Raw genomic sequence first — 11,266 nt, forward strand, 5'->3', positions numbered from 1 at the left:
CTAGAATGTATTATTTCTATTTTTTTATTTTTTATAAACTATAAAATATTATTTTTTGTTATTGTACTATCTTTTTTATATTTTTTATTTTGTTCCTATTAATTAAGTTGTTATAATTTTTTATTATAAATTTTATCATTTTTATTTCATACAAAGTTAATTTATCACAACTCTTCACATATTGAGTCTTCTCAATATTTAAATTATATTCTTTATGTACTTAATTTCTTTTCTGATTTAGGGGATACAATGGTAAAAAAACATAGATGAAAGCTATTGTACATCTCTTCTTCGTCCTTTTAACTTACTTCCCTTTTTGTACAGATCATGAACAATTATATATAATAGTGCTTATGCATAAAGGATAATTATAAATTGTATCCTATCTTCTTTTGGTAAAATTTTTATTATTTATCTTGATGAAATAGGAACAAAATATTGCAAACTATTTTGGACTAACAAGTCTATATTAGAGAAATAGACAGCACCATACAATTCATCTAAAATTTCATCAATAGTAGGAATCGAAAACTTATCTTTTACTGTAATAGAATTGAAAGCTCGATAGTCTACGCAGAAATACCACGCCCTTTATCCTTCTTTTTGACTAGCAGTACTGGACTAGAGAAAGCACTTGGATTATCGCGAATAATCCATGTACTTAGCATTTCTTCCACAAGCCTCTCCATTTCTTCTTTCTGAAAGTAGGGATAACGGTACGGTCGTATACTCACTGGTGCAGAGCCAGGAACTAGATGAATAGGGTGATCGATTTCGCATTACGGCGGCAATTTAGTGGGCTCTTCAAATACTTCTAAAAATTCAACAAGAATCCTTTGAACACTTTCATCTTCTACAGTAGCTTGTGGTGTGGAATCAGTGGTGGTAACATTTAAATGAAACATGAAGACAATAGCTTTGTTCTTATTTAGCTTCTTAAGCTTTCTGAAATTAAGACTAGCATCTTTCAACAGCCACTCACCTTGGAACATTACTCGTTTACCCATGATTTTAAATTTCATGAATAATTCCATGTAGTTGATCCTAATTGTCCTTAACCGCATCATCCAGTACGCCCCTAAGACAACGCCAATACCCCCTTTAAGTCTATTACATAAGTATCAACCGCAAAATTATATTCTTGAATCGTTAGTGCTAAGTTCTGGCTTATTGCTCCGCAATAGATGGAATCACCATTACCCACCATCACTTGTAGAGCAGGGGTTGGTCTGAGCGACAAATTCAACTTCCTAACCACAGACCCTTTCACAAAATTATGAGTACTTCCACCATCAACAAGGATCATCAATTGCCGATTAGAGTGGGTACCACGAACTCTGAGCGTTTCTGGATGAAACTCCCCTTCGAGTGCATTCAAGCTAATCTTGGGTGGTTGTTCATCTCCTTTCTTAGCGTCATTGAAATCAGACTTTGGTTTGATGACTACTGTTTGAGGCTATTGCATCAATTCTTGTAATTCCTCTTCCCCTACTAGGAGTTGCAATGACGACTTGCAGCGGTGACCAGGGGTATCCTTGTCGTCGCAGTAATAACAAAGTCCTTTTTTCTGGCATGCACGTATATCGGCACTGGTGAGTTTCTTGACCAGCGGTGGTTGTGCGAGTGAGGAAGAATGGTTTGACAAGGTGAGGGGGGAAAATGGGTTGAGGATGTGAGGGGGGAGTGATGGGTTTCTGAAGCTGGGAAACTAGGTGTAGGGTCCGGTTGGGTGCAAACCAATTCGGTGGCCCAAATGAGGAGTTTGGTTTACTGTCATTATTTTTTGTGAGGCCCAATGTTACTGCATGTTTCTGCTTATGTAGTTTGGCAAGAGAGACAGCTTGGATATAAGAATTGGCCTGGGCTAGCAGCAGCTCACACTTCAGGTGCTCTTGGAGCCCAGCTGTAAATAGGACCACAATTCACTCTTCACTCAGCCCTGTCACACTGTTGCTCAGTTCTTTAAATTGACACTGATACTCTTACACAGAACCAACCTGCTTCAATTCCTTGAGAGCTGTTCTTGGATAGAACACGTTTTTGCCAAAACGAACATTCAAAGCATCAAGGAATGAGTCCCAGGTATAAGTAATATTGTTGTTGACTCCCCAGCGGTAGCACGCATAGACTGCACCCACAAGTTGGCAGGATAATACCTGAATCCTTTATTCAATTGGAATGTTGAATATCTCCAAGTATTGTCTTTCCCAAAAAACCCAGTCCTTTACTCCATTTCCTTCGAACATGGGAAGGTTAGCCACCTTCAATTTCCATGGTCATTGCGGTTCTCCATTCAAATTCACAGACCACGATCTAGATCCTTCCACCACATCATCTCTTGCAAAACTGGGATCACCACTAGCTGCCTTGTGTTTTAGACCCTCACGGAGTAGCTTTTCAATAACACGTAGTGATGAATCCATCATTGTAAGCTGCTGTTGTGTCTCTGTTATCCGTTCGTTTACGTCCACTAAACCACGGCTCATTGTCGCTATGTCATGCTTATTGGAGAGTGTTAATTCTTCTAATCAAGTTCCTTCAGTCATTGATGCGAGGCGAATGTCGGTTTAAAAGTTCGCTAATTGAAAGAGTGGATTCATTATAAGTATAGCTCCAAACAAATAAACAACCCGAATCAAAGTTTAAACAAGAGTGTCACAAAATTACAAACAAATAACCGGGAGTATTAATTCCGGGTCGTTCTTCCTTGAACTAGCAATTAAGTGCACATCAATGGTTATGAATTCGGGGGTTTTCACGCATAAAAACGGAAATTAAAGAGACTAGAAGTTAAATGAGTCAACAACAATTAAATAGCAAAGAACTAGAATTAATAAGCAAGCAAAACAATTAACTAAGCAAGCATGAATGAAGAACAATGATTAGACTAAAACTATATTAAAAGACAATTAAATCAAACTATGAAAGGTTGAAGCAATAAACTAATGAAGATTGTAATTCAAATGTATAAATAGGGTCTTGACTAGGGATTGAGAGTTAAGGATTCATATCCTTGTCATAACCACAACCATGGCAATTGCAATGAGTTCATCCCACTTAGTTAACCCCTAATATAAACAATGGAGAAAGCCAATGCAAGTAGGCATAATTGGTCATAATCCACAAATTCTAGCCAACTTACTAATTAAGCTTAATAAAAGGCTAGCGTTAGTAGAAACAAGATCAACTAATAACCCAAAGCTACCATTCAATGTTGGACATTAATGACTCTAGGATCCTAGTTCCTCAATCCCTAATCCAAGAGATAAAAATCTACTCCATACTCAAAGTAAACATTTCATCAAACACTTAGTAGGCATGGAAATAAAGCATAATAAATTGCAAAAACTAATGAAAACTATAACTAAACAATGCAAGTAATCAACAATAACAACTCAACTAAGCATATATAAACCTCAAAACATCAAATTCATTAATGTAAAATTCAAGAATTCACCAGTTCATACACTAACAAAGTAACTTCAATTACAAGAAAATTTAGGTAAAGTATAGTGTAAAGGATAAGAAAATTAAAAGCAACTTACAGTTAAAACAAGTTATAAATTGCTTAAACCTTAATAAAACCTAGAGAGAAGTGAGAGTTTCTCTTTTTAGAAAAATTATGAAAAAGCTTAGCAAAAAAAATCTAAAATGATGATACGATGGTGTGTGGTGTGTCCCCTCCAAAAAGTGAGCTTTAGTATGACTTCAAGACATAAAAAATGGGCCAAGACAGCCTCCAATTCGTGAATCACGTGACTTTTTAAATGAAACACGCATCCAGACTTCTGTGTATACACCATTGTGTGCGTACACACACTAGCCAATTTTTTACTTGTGCGTTGTGTGCATACGCACAAATCCGAATGTCGTTCTCCTTTGTTTCTTCATGAATTCTTTCACTTTGCATGTTTTTGCTTCCACTTCTTTAAGTCATCCTTGCCTATTAGTCTTGAAATCACTCAACAAATATATCAAGACATTGAATAGAATAAAGGTGAAATTAATTTGACAATTTAGAGCACAAAAATATGTTTTTAACAATTAAGCATAATTAAGAGAGAATTCATAAAAACATGCTATTTCAATGAATAAGTGCAAGTTTATATGATAAAATTCACTCATTTCAAGCCAAACATTATCATCAAATATAAATTCATCAGTCATCATGGACTTCTCTCAACAAGAGCACCAATTAATAGCTTGTTCAATAATTCAAGCTCAAGCAACAGTATAACAACCACAAAATAAGAACAAGAAGATCATGCATCGATGAATTGAATAAAATCAAATATGAGTGTGTATATAATCTGAAGGAATGAACAATAATTTTTCCTTTCGAGTAAGAGAAGCATTCCTCAATAATAACAATTTATATTTCTTACCATTCTTTGCCTTCCCTTTTAATCTTTTTTCTCTTTCTAAGTTGTTACTTAACTAACTTGATACTACTTCTAATTTTATTATTCTATAGCGTCTCTATTTCACAGCTCGTAGTCCTTCATCCAAGTTGGTTACTTCTTCACACGCCTCTAATTTTATCTGGTCCAATTGCCTCCTCATCACTTTCAGCTTCTTGTATTGGGCCGAAAATAGCAGCTATTGTTAATAGGCTCATATCAATTTATGTGTGTCATTGACTGAGAGATTTGAGAAGCTTTTTAGAAAGTTCACTAATGTTGGTTTCATAGATGGTTTGGTTTATTTTGATTTGGTTGAGGGTTGGTTGCCTTTTGATGTGAATTTTCTTTTTGTTCTGATCTCCATTCTATTCAGGTAGCTCTCACCTCCGCGCTCCAAGCCTCCTTTACCTGTTGAACCGCCGCTGAAGCTTCTAGGTATTTATAGTAGGTTCTACTTTAAAATCCAAGCCTATTGACTCTTAAAAGCATGTTTCCACCTTCTCTTGGTGAAGTCTTTCTAGCACTGCCAATTTTGTTATTAATGCTATCAATTATTTATCTCAGTACTATGTTTATTTTCAATTCCAATTTACTGCTTTAAGATAATTTGTTTTATCTTCTCTCTGTTCACGTAAAATATTTCTTTTAACACTTTTTTTGCACTGATGACAAATTGTACTGGGTTTAAGATAGCAAAGCTGAATTTAAAAAAAAATATTGATGGAAATTTGGTTGTTGATGTAACAATTAGCATTTTTTAGCTATCCAATTTCTTCCTCAATATAATATAGTGATTACCCCACTCCCATTCTTTTTAAACTCATTATAGATAATGCTAAAAAAATTTATGACAAGGCTGTTTAAAGAAATGTCTCTTTGTTAAAATAATTAATGACTATTCATTCATGGGAAACTACGGCATGTAAAAAATGGAATCTTCAAGTATTAATATTATACAGAGGCTATTGATTCGAATATAAACATGCCAAGATAACAAAACTATTAAATAGAGGTGATCTGAATACTGATCATGAGCTGTTCAAATACTGCATTTCAAGTTGTAGGTACTTATGTTATTGTTAAATTCTGGGTGGTTGTATAAAAATAATAATGAAAGACAAGATTGTACTTGATTTCATTAAAGCTTAAGTTGGACTATAAATATATGAAAGTTTAATAATAGAAAGATGTTTTCAATGTTCTGTTTTATAGTTTGATTCAACCTTTGTCTTTTAATTTATGTTTTCATCCCTAATTTTCTATAGTATTCCCATGTACGTGGAGTGAGGTGGTAATTCGAATTAAACTATATGTTAGTATAATATTTACTGATTTTTTTATATATGATTTTCTCTTTTCAGCAGTACTACAAGGTCAATAAATATTATTATTTTACACATAAAATACATAGTTTGCACTTATATTTATCAAAATTTACATATATAAGTTAATACAATTTACATTAATATTTACTAAAGTTTACACACATAAGTCAATATTAAAGAAAATTTGGTATTTGTCTTCGCCAAAATTGGTAAAAATTGCTGCCCCTAAGATTTTTCGAATTTCATAAACTATTATATATATATATATAAAGGCATGCAGACAGATTTAAAAGGAGTGGTTTGGATTTATAAGTTGAGGTGAAGTGTACTTTCTTAATGAGCCTAAATTAGTGCACCATAAATTGTGATGCTTGTTTGAAGAATATGCCTACTAGAAGAAGCATGCCATGTTGTGGAAATCCTATACCGGATTCACATTCCAATCACTGCAAATCAGCGGTCATGCCTTCTATTAATTGGAGTGTTTATCATGTGATTCTTTATTTTGATTTGGACAAAGAGACATGGTCATTTTCCCCTGCCTGCTATGGATTCAGATGATTATCCCCGGAGGCAGTACACTCACTTATGTGTCTTGAGAAGCTAGAGGATCCTAAGAAATTTAGAAAAGTATTTAAGTTGTGAATTGTGATTTTAATTTCAGGAATATCCATGTATCTGTTTCAATAGAAGAAGCAGATTACTTGCTGCTTATGCAAAAGAAAACAAAATAAAAATTTTAGACATGTTTACTGGAAATTTTAGAAAGGTAAGTTGCACTTTACACTTGTTATGTTAAGCCTTGAACATTTTAATGTACCAAGTCCAATTTTAATTGATGTAGAGCTTGAATTGCAGAGACAATGTTCTCGATCTTTTTTTTTTGTTTTTAAAGATAAAGAGACTCGAACTTGTAACCTCTAGATAAGTATGGAGAGACAATGTTTTTGACCTTTTGTTGTAATTTATAAAATATTCTGGTGTACTACGAATATAATAATAGAGTTAATTAAGGCTTGTCTTTTCTTTTTAATGTACTGTTATAATATAATACCTTATTATTATTGTTTGGGTCACTCTAGTGTACAGATACAATTTCATATAGATTTACATAATTGAAGGACACGTGTAGCAGATGATTAAAAATTCTGATCAGGTTGTCTGAATTCTTGTGAAGCCTTGTTGAAGAGTCAAAGCCAAGCCGCTTTACATATTGTTTATATTTTTACCATCATGGCATAAAAGGATCTGATCAAATGTGCTGCCAAATCTTTCAAGGGGAATGCTCCCATAAAGTTGCATAAAATATCTTTTTTTAAAGACGCTTATGTATCGTCATATTATTAGACGTTTTAATAAACTGATTTTTTAAAATTTTTTAACTAATCCGAATAAAACCGATTTTTTATAACAATAATCAGTATTTTAAAGATCGGTCGGACTGGCCGATCCAACCGGTTTAACCGAGAACCGGCTTGAAAAATGGTCCGGTCCACTTTCCAAAACCCACCATTAAAACAATTATGAAACTTCCAGATTGAAACAATTCCTGCATCCCACGCCATTAAAAAAGATCAATCCTATAATTTCATTAGCCATTACCTCAACCCAACCAAGATAATAAAAAAAAAAACCAAATCCAAATGCCCTAAACTTTGGAAATTTCATTCTCAATTTGAGAGTTAATACTCAAATTGGCCCCTGAAATTTGACCCCCGACTCAATTTAGCCCTCAAAGTTTTAATTGACTCTAATTGTACCCTGAAATTTTGCCCCACGCCTCAAGTTGGCCCTTTCGTCGTTTTTCGTCACCAAAAGGTTGAGCTGGCAATTTTGGTAGACACCTGACACCTTAGCAATTAGATGACGTGGTAAAATGTTTGAAGGCATCAATTTAACCCCTAAAAATTTCAAATAAAACCTAGAACTCCCAATTTCTCCAAATCGAAGAGTTGTCGCCAAGAGGTGAGAAGAATGTTGGGAAGTAGTAGCTAAAGCTCAGGTAGCTCTAGTAGAGCTCATTCGCGTGATGGCTTGGTGAAGAACGCACACCGTGACAGAGATGGAAAGGTTCCACATTGGTGCGGTTGTGGGTTGCGTCCTATTCTTCGGTGGTCTGGGACGGATTCCAATCCAGAAAGACCATTCTATGGATGCTCTAACTATAATATGAGTTGGTTGAATTGTTGCAAGTTAATTGTGTGTCTTATTTCTCAAATGCTTGTTGATTTTGTAGTTGTTCCTCCTCTCATTTTTTTTTTTTGGATTTTTGGTGTTGTAGACTACTAGTAAGAGATGGTGTGGCTTTTTTAAATGAGCAGATGTTGAAGAAGAAGAAGCCATAGTTGGCAGAAATGAAAGTTCAGTTAGTGAAGACCATTGAAAAATATCTCTAAGATGGAAAATTAGTGCAGTTGAAGCTGAAATTAGAATATTAAAAATGTGGAATATTATGTTGTCTGTTTGTTATTATTTTTGGAATTGTGATTGTAGCTTGTGGATTAGGTGGGATGAAATATATGTAACTGTATATCAGTTATGTGAATAAAGCATTGTTATGTATTTAATGACAAAATAGAAATGAAATTTTATGTTCTCTTGCTAATGATATATCCTGTAAAAATTCTTTAAAACTGAGATTATATATGAAGCTGTTATGAATCTGTATATGAAGACAAGATCAGGAGCTGGCTCTAATAACTTATATGTAGTATGCACTTCTATTAGTGAATAAATTTAAGTGTATAGTTCATTTGTGAAAACATTGAATACAAAATAATAACTTCGACTCTCAATAATTATCTTCTTTGTTCCCATGAAAACAAAAATAGATGAGATGTTATGACAAAAGAAAATTTAATAAAACTTTTTGTGGTTCTTGCACTTGACAGAAAAGCCACAAATAAGTAATTCATTAAGTAATTCATAGTCATTAATCATTGTCAATATCATAGCATTAGCAATAGCAGTATCTGTATCATACTTTAAATACCCTAGATAACATAGTTTCAAATATCCTAAACCAAAACAGATTACTCTACATAACATAGTAACAAAATATCAAAAGAGCATAGTTTGATCAAATGCTCTCTACAAAATATGTTCTACACAACTTCCAGTCAACATTGCAAAGTATTTTTTATTTTGTTGTTGGTGGTTTGAAGCCTGGGGTGGGGACGAATGTCATAAACTCTACCAAGCGTATAGCTGTCCTAGAACTTGCTCCTTGCACTGGGTCCACATTGAAAGTTATTTTTCTCTTAGATTGCAACTTATCAGGCCTTGTCACCTGTTGTGGAGGTGGAGGTGGGTCTGATGGAGGGACCTAGTAAAATTGTTAACAGAAATAGTGACCAATACAACCCAATAAAAACCAATCAATATATTATCAAATAGTATCAATCAATTAGATCTACCCAACATTTACTCGTGTATTATAAACCAATACAAACCAGTGGACATTTAATCAAATATTAGAAACCAATCATTACCTGTTCCTGATTTTCCGGTTGTGAGTAAGTGGGTTGGGTGAGTACAATCTCTGAAGCATTTGCATCATCAACAGCTTGCCCTGGTGTTAATGGAGTATTTTCATTAATCTCAACAGCTTGAGTGTTAGTAGTAGCAGCATTTGCTGGATCTGTATTCTCTCCAGCCTTATAACCTTTTTCTTTTGCAACAGCAGCCGCTGCTACATTAACAAGGGCACTAGCAAGGTCATCAACTTTCCTATGAGCGCAACTCCTCTTTGTATGCCCTCTCGTACCACAGTAAGTACATGTGAATTTTTTGTATTTTCTCTTTAACTTGGTTTCAGTTCTTGACTTCTTAACACTAGATGACTCTTCATCCGCATCATTCCGTCTTTTTTGGGTTATTGGCCCTGGCTTTCGCTTCATTTTAGGTGCATGAGGCCTATTTTGTTCACTTCTCTCCCAAAGATCTTATCCTGGTATTGGATTGAGAGAGTGCTTATAGGTATCTCTATAGGCTTTCATGGTCAGCCAATGATAACAAAAATCCTCAGGATTTCGATTTATTTTGGAGATGGCTGCACATGCATGGACACATGGCATGCCTACAAAGACAGATGTTATAAAACAGTATCCAACAATCTATTTAAATAGACAATAATCACCAGAGACATAAAAAATAGTGAAACAAATAACAACACTTAAATGAATACAAACTAGTCACTATCTAATCTATGTTTAATTAATGGGAGAAACTATTCAAATTAGAACATTAAGAAGGAAAGTTAAAAATATGGTATAATCTCTATTTACTCAAACTTCTTCAAATATTTTTTTACCAAAAGAGCACATTCTTCCATTTAACAAATTGATATGCAAAGAGTTGAAGTCAACTAATATTAATGAAGCACATACTAGGATAAACACCAGATTCATCCATGGAATTCACACATGCATATATTCCACCCTATTATTAAGTGTTAGGTTGGGGAGGTCGTCATCCACAATCTACAATTATATCAACATAATATAAGTTGACAATGGTGTTCAACCGAGTTTAAGAATTGTCCCATATTAGCAATTTATGTGTTATGCTACATTAGATGAAAATATGGAAACAAGCTCCTTTTTTAATGTGATAAAGATCGGTAAAAAACTATGACAGGGTAAGGGAAGAAAGGAATATCTAGAACAAGACGAACATAATGAAAAAATTAGCATAAACTCTCTTAACGAAACACTAATCAAAAGTTAAATACACTGCAATGACTGGTCAAAATACAAAATTTTCCGTGACAAGACATCTCTATAAATGAGAAGGCAATATATTGAGGGATTTCTTATATTCATTCATGAATAATGATTGATTCAAGGCCCCCATTTTAATATATAAATGCACTGAAGGAGTAAAATTGATGCAGACAATGTTTATGATTATCACTTAATTTCATATGCATAATAAAACATTTATGGTGGTTATTGATGCAGACAATGTTCAGCACAGAAAATACTTTATTTTTACAAGAAATTACCCAATCAACAATTAAATTAAAATGGAATATGAAGGAGTAAAATTGTTATTTTAAAATGGAATATGAAGAATCAAAGACTGCTCAAACGGACAAAGAATTAAACGATTCGGTTGATCACAGTCACACACATACAAAAAAATTAAACCCTAGCATACAAAAACTCTAAACAACCATAATCAACCACATTCTCCCAAACTTTCACTGATGAAGTAGAGTTTGAGAAAAACAGAACATGGTAGTTGAGAGCATCAATTTTGTTACTAACCTGTTTTTCAAAAGATGACTCTCACGTAATTAATCTTCACAATGGGGTAGAAACAAGTAAGAAAAGCTTCAAAGCTCCATTACTGCGACATCCATAGTGCTTCTCTGACGGGAAGGAAAACGAGGGGAAGAGGAGGAAGAGAAAGGGTCAACTAGGTTTCACCTTTGGAGTGGTTAATGTTTTTATTTTCATTTAACCCCTTTCTAAGGTGAACGACGTCGTTTTTAAAGATTTCGGCGCCAACAGTAAAACGGCGTCGTTTTGAGAC

The sequence above is a fragment of the Arachis ipaensis genome, chromosome B08 (assembly GCF_000816755.2).
Source record: "Arachis ipaensis cultivar K30076 chromosome B08, Araip1.1, whole genome shotgun sequence".
Lineage (NCBI taxonomy): Eukaryota > Viridiplantae > Streptophyta > Magnoliopsida > Fabales > Fabaceae > Arachis > Arachis ipaensis.